This window comes from Eublepharis macularius, chromosome 5 (genome assembly GCF_028583425.1).
Source record: "Eublepharis macularius isolate TG4126 chromosome 5, MPM_Emac_v1.0, whole genome shotgun sequence".
Lineage (NCBI taxonomy): Eukaryota > Metazoa > Chordata > Lepidosauria > Squamata > Eublepharidae > Eublepharis > Eublepharis macularius.
The window spans coordinates 170,716,272-170,734,664 of NC_072794.1; positions in this window are offsets into that span (position 1 = coordinate 170,716,272).

The window sequence follows — 18,393 nt, forward strand, 5'->3', positions numbered from 1 at the left end:
GCAAGCATCTAGAAGAGCAAGATTCAAGTCTAATAGCAGCTTCGAAACCACCTGGATTTCTGGGGTGTGAGCTTTTGAGAGTCGGAGCTCCCTTCATCAGATACAAGGAGTGGGAAAAGGAAGGGGTCCTTATAATGAATTGGGTGTTTATTAGAGAACGGTTGGTTGGGTTTTCACTACTCATTTTGCAAAGCTTAATCATGACCGGTAGTTGCCTTTTGGGACAGAGCACTGCCCCGAGTGCTGGAGAAAAATGACCCATGCCCTAGGTACGGGGGTGGGGAAGAAGGCACCTTTTGTGCTTGCTCACTGGGAGGGGATTCTCACCAGTTTCCCGATAGAGGGAGGCCCCAATCAGGATTCTGGACCCAGGCAGAAATATATTTGCAAATTACTGCAAAATTTTATTGGACAAAAACTCAAACTGATAGACTTTAAACAACTCTGACAAAGTGCATACTTGACAAGGTAGGAACTCACATTTATATCCTCTTACAAACAGATGAATTAATAAAATTGTTTACGATAAATGTTGGCAGGTCTTATAAACCACAAGGGGTGGCATTGAACACCTCTTTGGAATCTCTTTCTTTCTCTTGGAAAACTAGAGGGCTACAATCGTACATAACTGCATTGCAATTTGTAGAGCGGGTCAGTGAAATGAAGGTAGGTAAAAGAGAAATGAGATGAGAGGGCCGAGACTCACTCCCACAATACCCTTCCAAAGAACCAGTGTTTCATGAAAATAATAAAATTAAATGCTTATAGAAATTCCCTAACACTCACCAGGTTCGCTTTCCTGGCCGCCGATGTCACCAAACCTCTGTACAACAGCAAATCTGAACCAATACATGCTGTTAATTCCTGGATTTTGCCCCCTAAGACATTCAGAGCCTCCATGTATTTATTTTTTTAAAATGTCAAATCTCACCTTTCCCCTAATAAGGACTCCTGGCTGTTGCAATGGGCGTATTTGCACTTTATGCCCTTTGCAAGACAGCGGGGCTGGGCAGAGAAAGTGGGGTGGGTGGTGGTGGTAGAAGAAGGGGGGTGCTCTTCTACTGCCCCCTCCCTGCATGCCTAGGGCTGTGTATGACCAGAACCATCCTGGGTCGCTCTGCATCAGTGCCTTCGTGCACTCATTTTCATGGGTTGAGCACAAAAGAAGGTCCTTGGTGGGCTGTGCCCAAAACTTGCTTCCCTCCCATGAAAGAATTTTATTCTGATTATCAGGGAAAGGCGGGGTAGGACCAAGGACCATTGGGCAGTCACACCCTCTCCCTCCCAGGAAAGACATTAGCAAGGGAAAATGCATTCCCTCCAAAAACACGGTTGAATACCAAAGTGGCCAGCGTTGTGCAGTGGTTAGAGCGTTCGTCTCTGAGACACCTGGGTGCAAATTCCTACTCTGCCCCGATGCTCACTTGGGCTAGTCACACACTCTTGTCCTGACCTACCTCACAGGACTGCTGTAAAGGCAAAAGGAGAAAGGGGGAATAATATACTGGATAGACTGAGCTGATCGCCCTGCCCTTGCGCGCCTTGCCTCTTCACTGGGGAGGGCAGGCCTGAGCCCCTTGTTTTAATCCATGCACAGGTCCCAACTGTGGCGTCTCACATGCCATTTTCATTTCCGTGGTCTGCATTGGGAGGAAGTTTCCATCTGCAGAACAGGATCAAACACATTGATGAACGCCTCAATTAAATCTGCATAAATTTGCAAGTGAACAGACGGCAGTTGCAAAGGGGAGAAAAAATCCCTTCTTTGTTTTGAGATAAGGAACGCACCCTTCTGCCCTAGACCCCCTACAGGGCTCTGAGGAAAAGCCTCTCATTGAATCTATTAATGCTGGAGGGGAAATAGCCAGAGAGCCTGGGAGAGAGCCTGGAGGGGGGGGAAGGACTAGGAGGCTGAGCATCACAGAATCATAAGGAGGAAGGGACCTCTAGGGTCATCTAGTCCAACCCCCTGCACAATGCAGGAAATTCACAACTAACCCCCCCCCCCCCCGTGATCCCTGCAGAGATTCAACTTGCTCCCCACCATCAGCAGCATAGAAGGAGACTGGCGCCCCCTCCCACCAGCCGAAATCACCCTCAGCCACAGCCAAGCTGAGCCCCTATGGCCTCGGTGTAACTTTCAAGGGCTCCAAAATATTTTGAACAGGTCTCAAACAAATGCCACCCCCAAACTTTGCATAGGGAAATCTTAAATTGTCAGAGGCATTTTGTTTTTCAAACTCCCTAACCCTCCGAGAGGAGGAAGCAGAGGTGCCTCGTATCCTGCCCAGTTCTCTCCCCTCCCTTCCCGTGCTGCCAAGGCATGCCCGTTTCCTCTCTCCCTCACTGAACTTTCTGCCCTTGAGACCTGGCAGGGATCCACAGCCCAAAGCCACGTTGCCTTCCTGCTGAGTCAATGGAGGTGTTTTCGGTCTTGCCTGGCGTTTCATAAGAAGGCAGCAGATTGCAGCCCGGTTGCTTGGAAAGGGTTGACCTTTAGAGCCCTAAACACGGATTGTGCAATTGCATCAGTGCCTTAAGTATTCGTGTGCGGCTTCAGGGTTCCCAAACGAAAACAGCGCTGCAATCAGAGATTTCACAGAATCACAGAGTTGGAAGGGGCCGTACAGACCATCTAGTCCAACCCCCTGCCCAGTGCAGGATCAGCCTAAAGCATCTCTGAAAAATATTCATCCAGCCTCTTCTTGAAAACTGCCAGTGAGGGGGAGCTCACCACCTCCCTAGGCAGCTGATTCCACTTTTGAACTACTCTGACCGTGAAAAAGTTTTTTGTACCTTTGTGCATGTAATTTAAGCCCATTGCTCCGCATCCTACCCTCTGCTGCCAACTGGAACAGCTCCTTGCCTCCTCCACATGACAGCCTTTCAGATATTTAAAGAGAGCAATCATGTCCCCCCCTCAATCTCCTCTTCTCCAAACTAAACTAAAGGCCCTCAGCCTTTCCTCGTAGGGCTCAGTCTCCAGACCCCTGATCATCCTCGTCGCTCTCCTCTGCACCCTCTCGATTTTGTCCACGTCCTTTTTGAAGTGAGGCCTCCAGAACTGCACACAATACTCCAGGTGCGGCCTGACCAAGGCAGTATAGAGAGGGGCCATGACCTCCTGCGATTTCGACGCTATGGCCCCTTTGATACCACCCAAAACTTTCTTAAAGGAAAACGTGGAACTGCATAATAGCACAGAATTGCAATTTGCGTGTGTGTTTTCCTGAGGTGTGCGAGCTTTTAACAGTCACGTTCTGTGACACTGAGACCGCAATCCTATGGAAAGTTACTCCAGTCCTAGTTGATTGGTTTCTGAGATTGGAGTAACTCTGCCAGGATTGCACTTGTTAAGAAGCCTATATAAGCATGCAAGAAGCAAGCATCCTTGACCAGCATTAGCCGTTCTAGAAGAGTCTAGGCTGTTCATTTTACTTTTTGTACTTTCATCAATTACTTTTTGCATCCTTTAACATAACACAGCTTCCACCTGACTTGTGTTTTCTGACTGCACAGAATTCCATATCTGTGTCTTGGAACAGCTCATTTTGTATCTGGTTGCAGGTTGAAGAAAAGCTGTGTGTGTGTGTGTGTATTTCTTATTACTTCACTGACTGATGAAATCTTAAGTCCTTGACTTTTACACTGGGGTCCTAAGTGCATTGAAATCAAAGGGCTATGGCATCTCATTCTTGCTGTTTTCCTTCCCCACCCCAAACTCCACCCTCCCCAGATTTCCAGGCATTTCCACGCCAGGAGCCATCATATATTTACTTCCTTACTATATTTGTCATCTGCCTGTTTGAGACTCAAGGTGAATTACACAATTACTTTAAAAAATGCAATAAAGACAAGAATAGTACATAAAAATGCATTGTTCTTCTCTAATGGAGTATCCCATTAGAGAAGGACAAATTAAAACAGTATTGTGTGTATTATGTGCCGTCACGTCGCCTCCAAACTATGGTGACCCTATGAATAAAAGTCCTCAAAAATGTCCTATCATTATTAACAGACTTGCTCAGATCCTGCAAACTGGAGGACGTGGCTTCTTTTATTGAGTCCAGCCATCTCATTTCCTCTTTTCCTACTGCCTTCCACTTTTCCTAGCATTATTGACTTTTCCAGAGAATCTTCTCATGATGTGGCCAAAGTACAATAGCCTCAGTTTTGTCATTTTAGCTTCTAGGGAGAATTCAGGCTTGATTTGCTCTAGTGTCCACTTATTTGTCTTTTTGGCTGTCCATGGTATCCGCAAAACTCTCCTCCAGCACCACATTTCAAATGAATCAGTTTTCTTCCTGTCAGCTTTCTTCACTGTCCAACTTTCACATCCATACATAATAATGGTGAATACCATATTTTGGATTATCTTGACCTTGGTTCCGAGAGACAGAACTGTATGATATATTCTAAATAATGCAGTAGGAAGGCAGAGGGAAAGGCAAAGTCAATAATGCTAGGAAAAGTTGAAGGCAGTAGGAAAAGAGGAAGACCTAAAACGGGATGGCTTAACTCAATAAAAGAAGCCTCGTCCTCCAGTTTGCAGGATCTGAACAAGTCTGTTAATGATAGGACATTTTGGAGGTCTTTCCTTCATAGGGGCACCATAGGTTGGAAGCGACTTGATGGCACATAACATACAAACAAAGCAGAGGGGAAAATAAAAGAAGGCAGGCAATGGCTGTAGCTCAATGGTTAAGCTTCTGCTTTACAGGCAGGAGGTTTGCATTCAATACCTGCTATCTCCATTTAAAAAGAACAGCAAATAGGAAATGTGAAATATCCTGAAGAGAAGCTGCCAGTCAAATTAGGCTATACTGACCTTGACAGGCCGTGGGGACTCAAGATAAGGCAGCTTCAGGTGTTAATGAGGCCTGACGTGCGGAGGAGGAAGCATGTTCCTTTCCAAAGGGCGCTAGTTTTTCTGTGGACTTTGCATTTATATTTTAAATAGTATGCCTTTTCAAAAAGTCTGGTGGCCAATTAGTTGGAAGCAACTTTAGAGTTGTTCAGAAGATTTAAAACTGATTGCTCTGATGGATTCATCAACTAAATGTTGCAGCCAAGAGTCATTAGGTTCTTGACAGAATATATAAAGGAGAAAAATAGGTCTCTGCACCCAAGAAGCATACAATCTAAATTGCTGCAAGGTAGGTGATAAGAAAGGGAGGGACCAAAATGAGCAAATTAGCATTCTCCCTGCCCTTGGTTAGAAAAAAATGAAACTGATTCCAGGGGAACTCATGGAGTCAATAATATAGAAATCTCTTTTCTGCGTCTCTTCTCCTTGCTAGCTCCGAGACCAATAATATTTCCCAGTTGGAGGAGGAATATTTGTTGTCGTGTCTGCATCTCATCCATTATTATTTTAAGCTGAACTGCTACTGTGAACCATTGTTTGATGCTGTACTTTGATGTCATATTGCCAGTATCATAATTGCCTTGCTTTCACAGGCCTACTGAAGCTGCAGGTGCCTTCTCTGACTACTTTGAAGCTCCCAGGGCTTCTGACCTTATAAACTGTTCGTTCTCATGAATCACTTTAATCTTATGCCTTCCTAGTGTCTAGACGGGGTATGTAAGCTATGCGAGGAGTACCGAAGACTGTTTTGCGCCAAAAGTTATGTTTTACTATTGGGAGGGGGGATGAGCAATTGGGGCTCTATAAGAAGCAGGACCGGATCTAGGGTTGCCCACGCCCAGGGCAACCCAGTTCTGGCTCCCTGCACACGTGCACCACGCACGCGCTCCTGATGCTGCGTGATGATGTCACTTCTGTGACGTCATCACACAGGGGCGCAGAGCGTGCTGCTAGCAGAGTGGCGGCAGTGCAGGCAGCTGGGAGGCCACCCATGCCAGTCGCCTGCCCCGCTGAGAGGGCGGCCAGCTTGCCGCACACTCCCTGTCCTGTGGGGCAGGCGAATGGTGCAGGCGGCTGCTCAGCCGCCCGTGCTCCCAGCAGCTGCACCCGGCGCCCCCTGTTTAACAGCGCCGGGGGCAGACTACCCCCTGCCCCCCCTGGTCAATCCGGCCCTGATAAGAAGAACGGGTTTCACACTTTTAAGTATTCCTGTCAACCCGCTTAACTGCTTGCTTTCCTGCTGCGCAATCCTATGGACATATCTGTGGGTTTGAATTGACTCCTGAATAAAAGCCCTTCGAGCAAGAAGGTGGGTTTCTTGCTGTGGGGGTACAGGGGTCTGTCTTCCATGGCCTGTCATCCATAGACTGACAGGTATCTGGCTAAGTTTCCCACCTCTTGCCTGTCCGCGTCCCTTCCTAATACTACCCTGTCCCCACATTAAGTATGAACTGGTGAACACTCCAGCAAAAGCAAATGAAAAGGGAGGCTAGCGGGTTGGAACCCTTCCTTGGCTCTATGGTTTTCTCCCACTCCTGTGTGCTGATCTCGCTCTTTCTTTCTGGTTGCCAGGGGTTCCAGCTGCCTCGGGAGAGACGCAAATTCCCCAGTCACCTGCAGATGCCTTTTGAACAGGAAGAGCCTAAATAGGAAGATTGCTTGTGCAATTCCCCCAAACAAAGGCAAAGGCAAGTCTTCAACAATGCCAACTCGGGCGTACGGTACCAGGAAATCATGTGTTCAGAAATAACAATAACATTCGCAGTATATACCGCCCTTCGGGACAACTTAACACCTACTCAGAACAGTTTACAAAGTGTGTTATTTTATCCTCACGACAATCACCCTGTGAGGTGGGTGGGATTGAGAGAGCTCTGAGAGAGCTGTGACTGACCCAAGGTCACTCAGCTGGCTTCAAGCAGAGGAGTGGGGAATTAAACCCGGTTCTCCAGATTAGAGTCCTGCCGCTCTTAAGCACTACACCAAAGCCTCCAGTCCTGCCTGTTGAGTGGACACACACTTCCTTTCTGTGTGGTTAAGTTGCATGTGACTTCTTGCCCCCTAGGTCTACTGGGGTGGCACATCAGTATCTTCTGCAGGATAAGAAAAAGGGTGTTGTTGTGTTTTTTTGCAGTTTTGCTCACCACAGTGAAATATAAATTCTGAAATATAATGGGGGGGGGGGAACTATGCTGCCTAGGACTTCTCAGAATTTCTATTCCATAACCGTTCCATGCTCCTGCCCCAGAGGGGGAAAATAAGATGGAAGTGAAGATCCAAGAGAGAAAATAGGGAGAGTATTGGAAGCTGTAGGGTGCTGTACACTTGGTATGGAGCTGGGATGTCAAGGAGCAGTCAACACCACTGGTCAAGTTCCATGAACTGGAGTGCGCCGCTGTGAGGGAATTGTTGTCCCGACCAACACTCCAGAGCTGTTTGAATGTAGTATGCAATCGTAAATTGCAGGCATAGCACTTACCGCACAACTAGGGATCCCATTTCCCAGGGCTTTTTTTCAGCTGGAATGCAGTGGAACGGAGTTCCGGCACCTCTTGAAAATGGTCACATGGCTGGTGGCCCCGCCCCCTGATTTCCAGACAGAGGGGAGTTGAGATTGCCCTCTGCACTGTGCATGGAGGGCAATCTCAACTCCCCTCTGTCTGGAGATCAGGGGGCGGGGCCACCAGCCATGTGACCATATTCTCCGAGGGCAACCTCACTGAGTTCCACCACCCTTTTTCCCAGAAAAAAAGTCCTGCCATTTCCCCAGTAAGGATGGGGGATCCCCTGCTTTCACCCTCCACTCCCTGCTACCATTCTCCTGGTTGGCGGAGGAGAAGGGCCTGGGAACAGACCTCTTGGTTGTGCTCCTGGGTGCAGCGCTATGACATCACACCTGGGAGTGACATCATTGCGCCACCCCAAGAGTGTGTGCACGCTTTGCAGTGGGGTGATTAGGGCCCCAAACGGGCCAAACTGCACCTGTTTGATTCCCAAATTGACCCGTTGCAAAGTGCGTGCATGCTCCTGCATGGTGACATCACCAAAAGTGAGTGTGCTAGGGCCATTAGACAGGTAAGTGCTGGGTTCCAAGCCTCCAGCCAGGACAGTAAGGGGACTTGGCAACCTTACCTACAACACACCTGTGTGTATCCCTTCTGTGCGTACAAGTGTGCGCATACAGATAGACTTGCTCTCATGCTTACAGTCATATTTCTTATTTTTAGACTCCTACCCAAAGGGAGAGAAAGTCCTTGGAACTGGTGATTTGACTGAGGAACATTCTGTTCATAGCGCACACAATACAACTTTGGCATGCCTCGAATTCTGGAACGGCACAAACCTCCTTTCAGAGCAGCACTTCCCTTTCTAGGAATTGCACGTTTTGAATCCGGTGGCTTGCGAATCAAAAGTTCTGCGCCAGTCCCACCCCCTGGTGAAGTGCTGAGAACGGCAACTGCCTAGGACTGAGCAGGAAGAATGAGCTTGTATGAAGGAAGCCCTCCAAAAGCTATGAGGGGGGGGTCTCTGCTGGGGAACAGCCCAGCACCGGTTCAAAATAGAGCCAAGCTACAAGTGACTCCTTACACAGGTTGGACACTTGTCAGCTTCTCTCAAGTTTTGATGGGAAATGTAGGCATCCTGGTCTTGCTGTAACGGACAGCCAAGCTGTAAAATCAGGACGCCTACACTTCCCATCAAAACTTGAGGGAAGCTGACAAGTGTCCAACCTGTGTAAGGAGTCACTTGTAGCTTGGCTCATAGTTTGTCACTGCAAGCGAAGTACATTCGTCTCCACTGCATTCAAATAATTGTTAATTATTATAGCAGGATGGTTGTTGTGGGTTTTCCGGGCTGTATTGCCATGGTCTTGGCATTGTAGTTCCTGATGTTTCGCCAGCAGCTGTCGCTGGCATCTTCAGAGGTGTAGCACCAAAAGACAGAGATCTCTCAGTGTCACAGTGTGGAGAAGATGTTGGCAGGTCATTTATATCTACTCAGGAGGGGTGGGACTGAGCTGAGTCATCCTGTAAGAGTTTCCCAGGGTGTGGAATGCTAATGGCGGGAGGCTTCACTGTATCCTGAGGAGGTTCTTTTGCATATGGATTGGGGCTTGATGTGCTAATCTTCTCTGCAGGGCTATTGTCGGGTGTGGAGTGTTTTGTTAGCCTGGTGTTTTTCAGAACTGGAAACCATGGTCTGTTCATTCTTAAGGTTTCTTCTTTCCTGTTGAAGTTTTGCTTATGCTTGTGAATTTCAATGGCTTCCCTGTGCAGTCTGACAAAGTAGTTGGAAGTGTTGTCCAGTATTTTGGTGTCCTGGAATAAGATACTGTGCCCTGTTTGAGTTAGGCTATGTTCAGCCACTGCTGATTTTTCAGGCTGTCCAAGTCTGCAGTGTCTTTCATGTTCTTTTATTCTTGTCTGGATGCTACGCTTTGTGGTCCCTATGTAAACTTGTCCACAGCTGCAGGGTATACGGTATACTCCTGCAGAGGTGAGGGGGTCTCTACTGTCTTTTGCTGATCGTAGCATCTGTTGTATTTTTTGGGTGGGTCTGAATACTGCTTGGAGGTTATGCTTTTTCATAAGCTTTCCCATCTGATCAGTAATTCCTTTGATATATGTATATTAATTCCTTTGATATATTATAGCAGGGCTTGGCTGTGATATCAAACCTAGCTAGGGGTGACTTTGGTCCACCACTCTCATTTATTTATTTATTTATTTATTCAATTTGTAGTCCACTCTCCCCACAAGCAGGCTAACCTTTTAGCCTAACCTACCTCACAAGGTTGTTGTCAGGATAAGGTAGAGGCGAGGAGACTATTGGAGCAAGCCACTTTCGGTCCCCATTGGTGAATGAAGCAGGATATAAATCTCTAAATGAAAACAAACAGCCTTTTGGGTGCCCTCTGTAATTTGGCTGCACTGAGCAGGGTCCTGCTTTGAGATTCTTGTCTAGCAAAATATTCCTTAGAATCATAGGGTTGGAAGGGACCTCCAGGGTCATCTAGTCCAACCCCCTGCACAATGCAGGAAATTCACAACTACCTCCCCTCCCCACACCCCCAGTGGCCCTTACTCCATGCCCAGAAGATGGCAAAACACCATCAGGATCCCTGGCCAAACTGGCCTGGGGAAAATTGTTTCCTGACCCCAAGGTGGTGATCGGCCTTACCCTGGGCGTGTAAGAAGGGGCCACAAGAACTAAGCCCTGATGTGCAGCCCTTCCTGCCCTCCCTCTCATGATCTGCCCAGGTTCACAGAATCAGCACTGCTGTCCGATGGCCATCTAGCCTCTGCTTAAAAACCTCCAAAGAAGGACAGCCCACCACCTCCCGAGGAAGCCTGTTCCACTGAGGGACTGCTCTAACTCTCAGGAAGTTCTTCCTAACGTTTAGCAGAATACTTTTTTGATTTAATTTAATCTCCCACCGCTTTTCAGGGAAAAGGGTGTGGTGCCAGGGCAGGGAGGCTGGGGCAGTCAGGAAACTAAGTCAGTGCAAGGAAAAGGCCTGCGGCTCCCTCCCTCCTCTTGCCCAGCTCCATGCGCCAATGCTGAGGTCATGCGCCTGTCATTGTCCTCCTGTTCCTGCGTGGCATCTGGGATGAGGCTGACCTGCCCTGGGCCAAATGTACACACCCAGCTTTGGGGTGGGTAAGTGGAGGAGAGAATCCTTCTCCAACAGCTGCCACGGCCTGGAAACAGATTGCTCCCCCCACCCCGTTCTGATTGAGAAAAGGCACCACGGAGGGAAAATCTATAAGAAATGCTTCTTGTCCTTCTGTGAATTCAGGAGCCAAGTTCTCACTGAGGTGGCCAACCTGCCTCTCTTTCCCTCTCTTTCCCTCTCTCTCGTTTCATTTATACCCTGTGTTTGGCCCTGTATGTAATTTTATAATACAATATAGTAGCCATAAATCACAGTGTCTTTTTTTGGTTTTTTACACTGTGATCTCGGTTTGTTGTTCTTCCCTGTATTTCTACATTAGTCAGTGATCTAGGTAGATTTACAACTGTTGACTTCTTTGGACATTGCATAACTTTGCCTAGGATGACACACTGTTACCACTCCTGCCCATTCTTGGGAAACACTTTTTTTTTTAAACATAAGATAGGGATAGGATCTGAATTGGTGCCCATCATAATACACAGCTAGTTTTCCTGACATCTCCCACACCATGTGCAGAGTTTGTGGAGAAGGGGTTCGAACGTCGAGGTCTGGAATATGGAGTCTCTCTCTTACCTGAGTGTCTCTACACGAGACATCATACACAAGGACGCTCAAGTGAAGGGAGATGCAACGTTAGCCAGGAAGCGTAGTTTAAAAAGGCGGAGTCAAAGGCTCTGTCAATTTCACCTCCCTACAGAGCCTGCAAAGATGGCTCCTCCCAGGGTGTGTTAATTTCATCTTTGCTGGAGGTGAAATTGACAGAGCCTTCCAGAGTTACCAACGGGAGATAAACTTTGCAGTAAACATGCAGCAATTTTGACCAGAATGGGATTACTCAGAAGATGGGTTGGTGCCTTGCCGATAGAGGATGGCTCACTTTCGACAGACCCTATAAGTTCTAAGGGACAATGTAGGCCATCTGTAACTTGGGACTTATAGGGGCAAGTAAACATACCCAGTTTCCTACCTTAAGCAGTGGGATTTTGGAGGATAAGTTTTGCCCACATCTTAACAGCTTCATTTTCTTCTATGATTGCACGTTCACTTGTACCTTTGACAACATAAGGACTAGAGACTTGCGATGAAAAAGCTAAACATGTTCAAGAAGTTGTAATTTGTTGCGCGCTGCTGTAACTGTGCTTTTTGCGCGCTCCTGTAGAATCTCGATAAACACACAGCCCTGGCGATGACCTCAGATGAGGCTCAATGTAGCTCATTAATCAATTTAAAAACATCCGCCTTACAGGTTTATTGGCACTGTGCTCCCAACACAGAATCTCTCGCCAAGCGCCTTTACCCACGTCAAAAGAATGCAGGGAGCCGGCATTCTTTGGATGGGTTTTTAGTAGACACTCCGGTCATCATAACGCACATTACTCAACTTTCTGAAAATTTATCATTCCCTTCACTGCTGCCGGAGAAATTTCTTTCATAATGGCTACACCAGCTGTTATATCATCATGTTGCCAAGGTGTCAAGAACCTATAGACTAATTAGCTTAGTGCCCAAAGATTGTTACAAAATAATTTATCCCCATTTTTGCTTAGCCGGATCCCTGGATCTATGGTTCCCAACTCCGGTTTCACCGTCTGGGACATTGCGGAGTTATTTTGGCAGGCAAGGCTTACTTATTCACAGCAAACCAATCTGAAACCTTGGGACAGTCTTTGCAAGTGAGAGGAAGGAAATGGGAGTCCCCGAAGCAGTTTGTTCCCTGCAAGGAGGCCTAAATTCACTCAGATTTATGGGACTGGAGAAGCCCAATTCAGGGAGGTAGTTTCAGGTGGGTAACCATGTTGGTCTGCAGTAGAACAGCAAGGTTTGGGTCCAGGAGCATCTTAAAGACTAACAAGGTTTCCAGGCATTCAAGAGTCAAAGCTCCCATCATCCGATAGGATAGGAAGCTGACTGAAGAATGGCACTGCAAAAAGCTGGTTGTCATTATGTGATAGTTCATGAACTTCTGCCCAGGGACGGATGTCTTCTCAGTGCTTGTTTGCAGCCAATGATAGTTTGGATTGCAGAAGTTGGCTGTCGGAAGGTTATCTCTTAGGGCAGCTCTGTGATCTCCTGCTGTAGGTATGTAGGCATAGCCCTTTGGCCCCAGCTCCTGCGTGCGCGATGCACCTTGGTGATTGGCAAGAGCAATTACAGAGCTTTGGTTCAGTCCAGCCCGTGAAGGACAGTTCAGAAAGTCCCTTTGTGCGGCTTGTCGGTGAGTGCCAATCTGCGTTCATTGAGACCAGAGCTTGCACTGGGTTTTCAATGCATGCACCGACTTCTCTACGCACTTCTGGTCTGTCCCACTGAACACTAGAAGCTGCTGTATAGTGAGTCACATCTTGGTACTGAATCGATTTTTTAAAAATAATTTTTCCAAGGGGATATTTAGAATAGAAAAATGTGTGTGTGTGTGCAGGGGAGAACAATGCTTAAAGGAGCCAGTTTGGTGTAGTGGTTAAGAGCAGCAGGACTCCAATCTGGAGAACAGGGTTTGATTCCCCACTCCTCCGCTTGAATTCAACGGGGTGACCTTGGGTCAGTCACAGCTTCTAGGAGCTCTCTCAGCCCCACCCACCTCACAGGGTGATTGTTGTTGTGGGGATCATGGTAACATACTTTGTAAACCTCTCTGTTAAGTCATCCTGAAGGGCAGTATATAAATCTATTGTTATTATTAAAATATTATTACCCCACCCTGCCTTTCTTCTCTGCAAATTCCCCCCATGGAGTTCAAAACATGCAGTTTTCCGAACAAAGACAGTGTGGAATTACACACACACACAGTGCTCTTTCACACAGACTGCAAGGAGGAAAGGGGATTCTTCCAGAGATGTGACAAGCGGCTTCCTCCCGGGTGTGTACTTGGCCTTGCTGGAGCCCTGAAGGATCAAGAGAGGCCCAAAGATCCTACTTCCTGCCTCTGGTTCCTGCTTTTGCACTTCTGTTTGCACATCCTGGCCAAGGACTTAAGAAAGGGAAGGGAAGGAGGGGGGAGACAGAGGGCGGACCGGCTGCCGGAGCTCTTTGCCCTCATCTTGTAGGAGGGGGACTGGAGAGCTTTTGCAGGGGGCAGGGGGCAGATTTCAAGGCTTCAAAAAGACAAAGGGGGGGAATAGGAGCTGCTTCGGAACTGGATGCTGTTTGGAACTGGATATTTAATTTTTTCAAACAAGAGGTGCCATGGTTGTAGCCAGTTGTAGCCAGTACAGGAAAGAGTGCCTTTGAGCACGTACAGAGTACCTGTTCACACACTACTGCATCACGTCAGCATCTCTAAGATGTCTCTGTAAATTGGAGAGTGGGGCCTTGTGAAACTCCATAGGGCATGTGCCACACTGATTATAACTCTGACATGTGCTAAAGCATGTTCCAGGGACAGTGGGTTTGGGGGCTCAACCTTGGCAGCTGTAGCTGCTTCTAAAGGAGAGGGTGGGCCTTGAAAAGAAGGGGGGCAAAAGGAGGCCTTTTCTGACAAGTAAAACTGAGAGATGACAGGAGATCAAAGCTTCAGAACAATGCTAACCCCACTCCCCAGGCTGAAAAGAGACTTAGGATTCTTATCTCACTACAAAATCGCAAAGAGTCCAGTAGCACCTTTAAGACTAACCAACTTTACTGTAGCATAAGCTTTTGAGAACCACAGCTCTCTTCGTCAGATGCATCTGATAAAGAGAGCTGTGGTTCTTGAAAGCTTATGAATCTGACAAAGAGAGCTGTGGTTCTTGAAAGCTTATGCATGTGACAGAGAGAGCTGTGCTTCTCAAAAGCTTATGCATCTGACAAAGAGAGCTGTGCTTCTCAAAAGCTTATGCTACAATAAAGTTGGTTAGTCTTAAAGGTGCGACTGGACTCTTTTCTATTTTGCTACTACAGACTAACACGGCTAACTCCTCTGGACTTGTCTCACTACAGATGCTAACTTATGCTCTTATCAAGCTGCACTGTGTCTTTGCATCCTGTCCTCCCTTATAACACCCCACCCACCTTTGGCTGGGATAGAAAGGCTCAGAGATCACCATTCCTGCTCGCATCTGAAGAAGGGAGCTGTGACTCTCAAAAGCTTACACCCTGAGTACCTTATTGCTCTCTAAGGTGCCACTGGACTCAGATCCTGCAAGCCCAGGTGCTTATCAGTCCTCCTGATCCTACAGAGGCAGTCGCTGCTATTGCATCCACGGTAAGCCCTGGGAATGAAGGCACCAATAACAGGCACCACGGGAAGTATAGGAGGGCACCACACTGGAGAACCCTCACATAGAGTCTCTCTACATGAGACATCTGACACATGAAGGACACGTGCCAGGAGATGTGTTGTTAGCCAGGAAGGGTAGTTTTAAAAGACAGAGCTGGCAGCAGGGCAAAGGCTTTCCTCTGCACTGGAGCTGTGTGAAGGGGCTATGAAATGCAGGAAGGGAAACTTCATCCCATTATAACCTCTCCAGGTCCAAGCCCATCTCTGGAAGGCAGCTCCATTTCCATTCCTGGCTGCTCTCTGGTTGTGATCCCACACAGTTGTAGACTGGAGAGGTGAAATTGGCAGAGCATTCCAAGTGGCGAAAATGAAATTGACAAACCTTCTGAGAAGCGATCTCTGCCAGCTTTGTTTTTTTTTAAACTACGCTTCCCAGATAACACTGGCTGTTTCCACACAGCTTACCTTCCCTCGGAACGACCCGGAACATTGCACAAAAAATGCAGGAGATCGCGTTTTCTCACGCAAGATTTGCGCAATGTCACACAAATCTCGCACGAGAAAATGTGATCTTCCGCGTTTTTTGCGCTATGTTCCGGGTCGTTCCGAGGGAAACGGCCATTGCCTCTCCCTAGACTTGATGAACACCCACCAAGGAATCTTGTGGAGAGAGACCCATAAAGATTGAACTGCATGGGGGACAGGACTGAGCCTTGTGGAACTCCATGAGACATGTGCCACGCTGACGATAACTGTGTCCGACACTCCTTGTATCTGATGAAGGGAGCTCTGACTCTCGAAAGCTCATGCCCTGGAAATCTTGTTGGTCTCTGAGGTGCCCCTGGACTCACATCCTGCAGTTCTGCAGCAGACCAACACGGCTAGCCACCAAAAGCCATCCAGGTGTTGCGAAAGGCCCTGGATATTGGCTAGCAGTCAGAAGAGACAAGGGACCAGGTGGAGACTGTACAGGTGGAATTTCCAGTAGGTCCTCAGAGACCCAGGGAGAAGAGCAGGCTTGAAACACACAAACACACACACAGAAAGAGACACAGAGACAGAGACGCAGAGAGAGACAGCGACACAGAGAGAGACGCAGAGAGAGACAGAGACGCAGAGACAGACGCAGAGAGAGACACAGAGACAGAGACACAGAGAGAGACAGAGACGCAGAGAGAGAGAGCTCCTGTTTCAAAAGCCCTGCTTGGTAAGATCAGAGAGTGAAGGTGAAGGATGCCAACTCCTGAGGCAGCCATTAGTACTTTCCCTTCAACTGCAGCCATTGGCAAGTGCTGGCGACCACCACCAGGCTGTGGAAATCCTCCTCCTGCCCATTTCTGCAGCTCAAAGGCACGGGAGCAGGGCAGGGCAGCTGCCTTCTGGCTAGCTGGCAACACTTCCGCCCTCTCTCCCTCCACCAAACTTACCTTGCAGGGTTATTGTGGGAATGACGACCATCTGGGAGGCGCATATAAAGCAAACCTATTGTACTATTCCTCAGTCTCTCCTCCAGGGTCTTTGCCAGCATTGACATCTAAGATTCTTCAATGAAAGCGCAGGCGGGAGGGGGGAACCGCGGGCCCTTTGCCCCTGTTGTGTGTGTGTTTCCCCCTTTGGGGCAGCGGGGAGGAGTTAATAGGGTTGCCAGCTCCAGGCTGGGAAATTCCTGGAGAACAGGCTTTTTTACTCAAATAGGAGGGCGGTATTGTAGAGAGGGGGTCTCGGATGTTTCGCCAATGAGTTGGGAACCATGGGCTCCACCGTTATGTTGCTTTACATATTATCTGTTGCTTTGAATACGTACTCGGCATATACTGCTCGTGCTTCATGTTGTCTAATGTCAATCCTAGAATGGATTATGTTCCGTTTCAGCAATCCTTCAACCCTGTATTGCTTTTACTGCTGCAAACTAACACGGCAAACTGACCCCACACCAAAAGGAGATGTTTACATTTACTAGCAAAGGAATGTTTTGGTTGCACCCTCCCTCTCCCCGCCTAACTGCATCTTGTCTCTCCTCCCCTCCCCCCCTCTTCTATATTTGACCAGTCTCTGTACCATGCATCTGACGAAGAGAACTTGATTCTCGAAAGCTTATGCTACAATAAAATTGGTTAGTCTTAAAGGTGCTACTCGACTCTTTTTGATTCAACCCTGTATTGGACCCTTGCTAACGCTCTGTCTCTGTAAACTTGTATTCATCCACCCTATGACATTGTTTATGGAAATGTCCTTGACACTGTATGGAAATGCCTGCCCTTGTCCTTGCTACTGATTGTACTGATCTCACACCATGTAATCCGCCTTGAGTCCCAGTGAGAAAGGCGGACTATTAATTAATTAATTAATTTTAAAAGAATGGAGGGAGTGGGATTTGAGACCTCAGCAAGGTATAATCCTATAGAGTCCACCCTCCAAAGCAGCCATTTTCTCAAGGGGAACTAATTTATATGGCCTGGAGATCAATTGTAATTCCGGGAGATCTCCAGCTACCCCCTGGAGGCTGGCAACCCTAGAAGTGGGCAATCTGCATCAGGATGGTAGATATGCCCTGCAATCCTAAACAGAGTTACTCCAATCAATGGGCCTAGACTGGAGTAACTGCTTTGGATTGTGCTATAAATATTGCAGGCCCAAACCAGGGAGCCTAAAGACTACATTTAATTTATTTTTGAGAAACCTGCTTCCCATCTGGTCTGGTTCTGACGCTGCAGTACCGTTGCCAACTCTAGGATGAGAAGTTCCTGGAGGTTTGGGGCCAGTGCCTGTTGAGGGCAGAATCTGGAGGGGCGAGGGAGCTTGGCGTGGACGTGTTGCCGTAGAGTCCACCCTCCAAAGCTACCGTTTTCATCAGAAGAACTGACTTCTGTAAGTCTGGAGATCAGTTGTGATTCCAGGAGAACTCCAGGCCCCACTTGGAGGTTGGCAACCCAAATGGAAACCATAAAATCAAAGCCACGTGTGCCTCATCTGGAAGACTCTGACCTTCATTCCGTTTGAGCAGGCAGGCAGGCTGTGGTGCCAGGGGAGCAAAGCGTTCTGCAAAGATACCCGTGCAAAGATACCCGTGTTTGCTGACGAGCTCTAGCAGCCAGGGTTCATTCCACCCTGGAAAGGCCAGACCCGGTGAACTCTAGAGTCGTTGCCCAGGCAGCCTGCCTGCCTCCCTTCTCAGCTGTGCCACTGCCCTTTTAAAGTCGGGCTGAGGAGGCTGCCCCTCCTGTTCTTGGAAGCACCGGGAGCTGCTCAGGCCAGAGGTATGCGCCTTGCATCAGGAGCGGTTATGCAAGGCAGGAGCACAGAGCGCACTTCTGGACAGCCCGGGGAGGGGGCAGCCTCCTGGAATTACAGCTGATCTCCAAACTACAGAGATCATTTTTCCTAGAGGAAAGGGCAGCTGTGGAGAGTGGGCTATGCATTATTGCTTATCTGAACATGGTCTCTTGCAGGTGCCAGGCTGCACATGGGCAAAATCAACGCCAGCCTGTACACGGGATTTCTACCCTGTAGAATGGCTTGCCCGAGGAGGTCAGGAGACCCGCCCCCCCTCTAGCTTTCTGCAAATGATGCAAAACTGAATTACTCAAAAAGGCTTTTTACTCAGATAGGAGGGCTGTATTGTGGGGAGGGGGTCTCGAAGAGATGCTTCGCTAA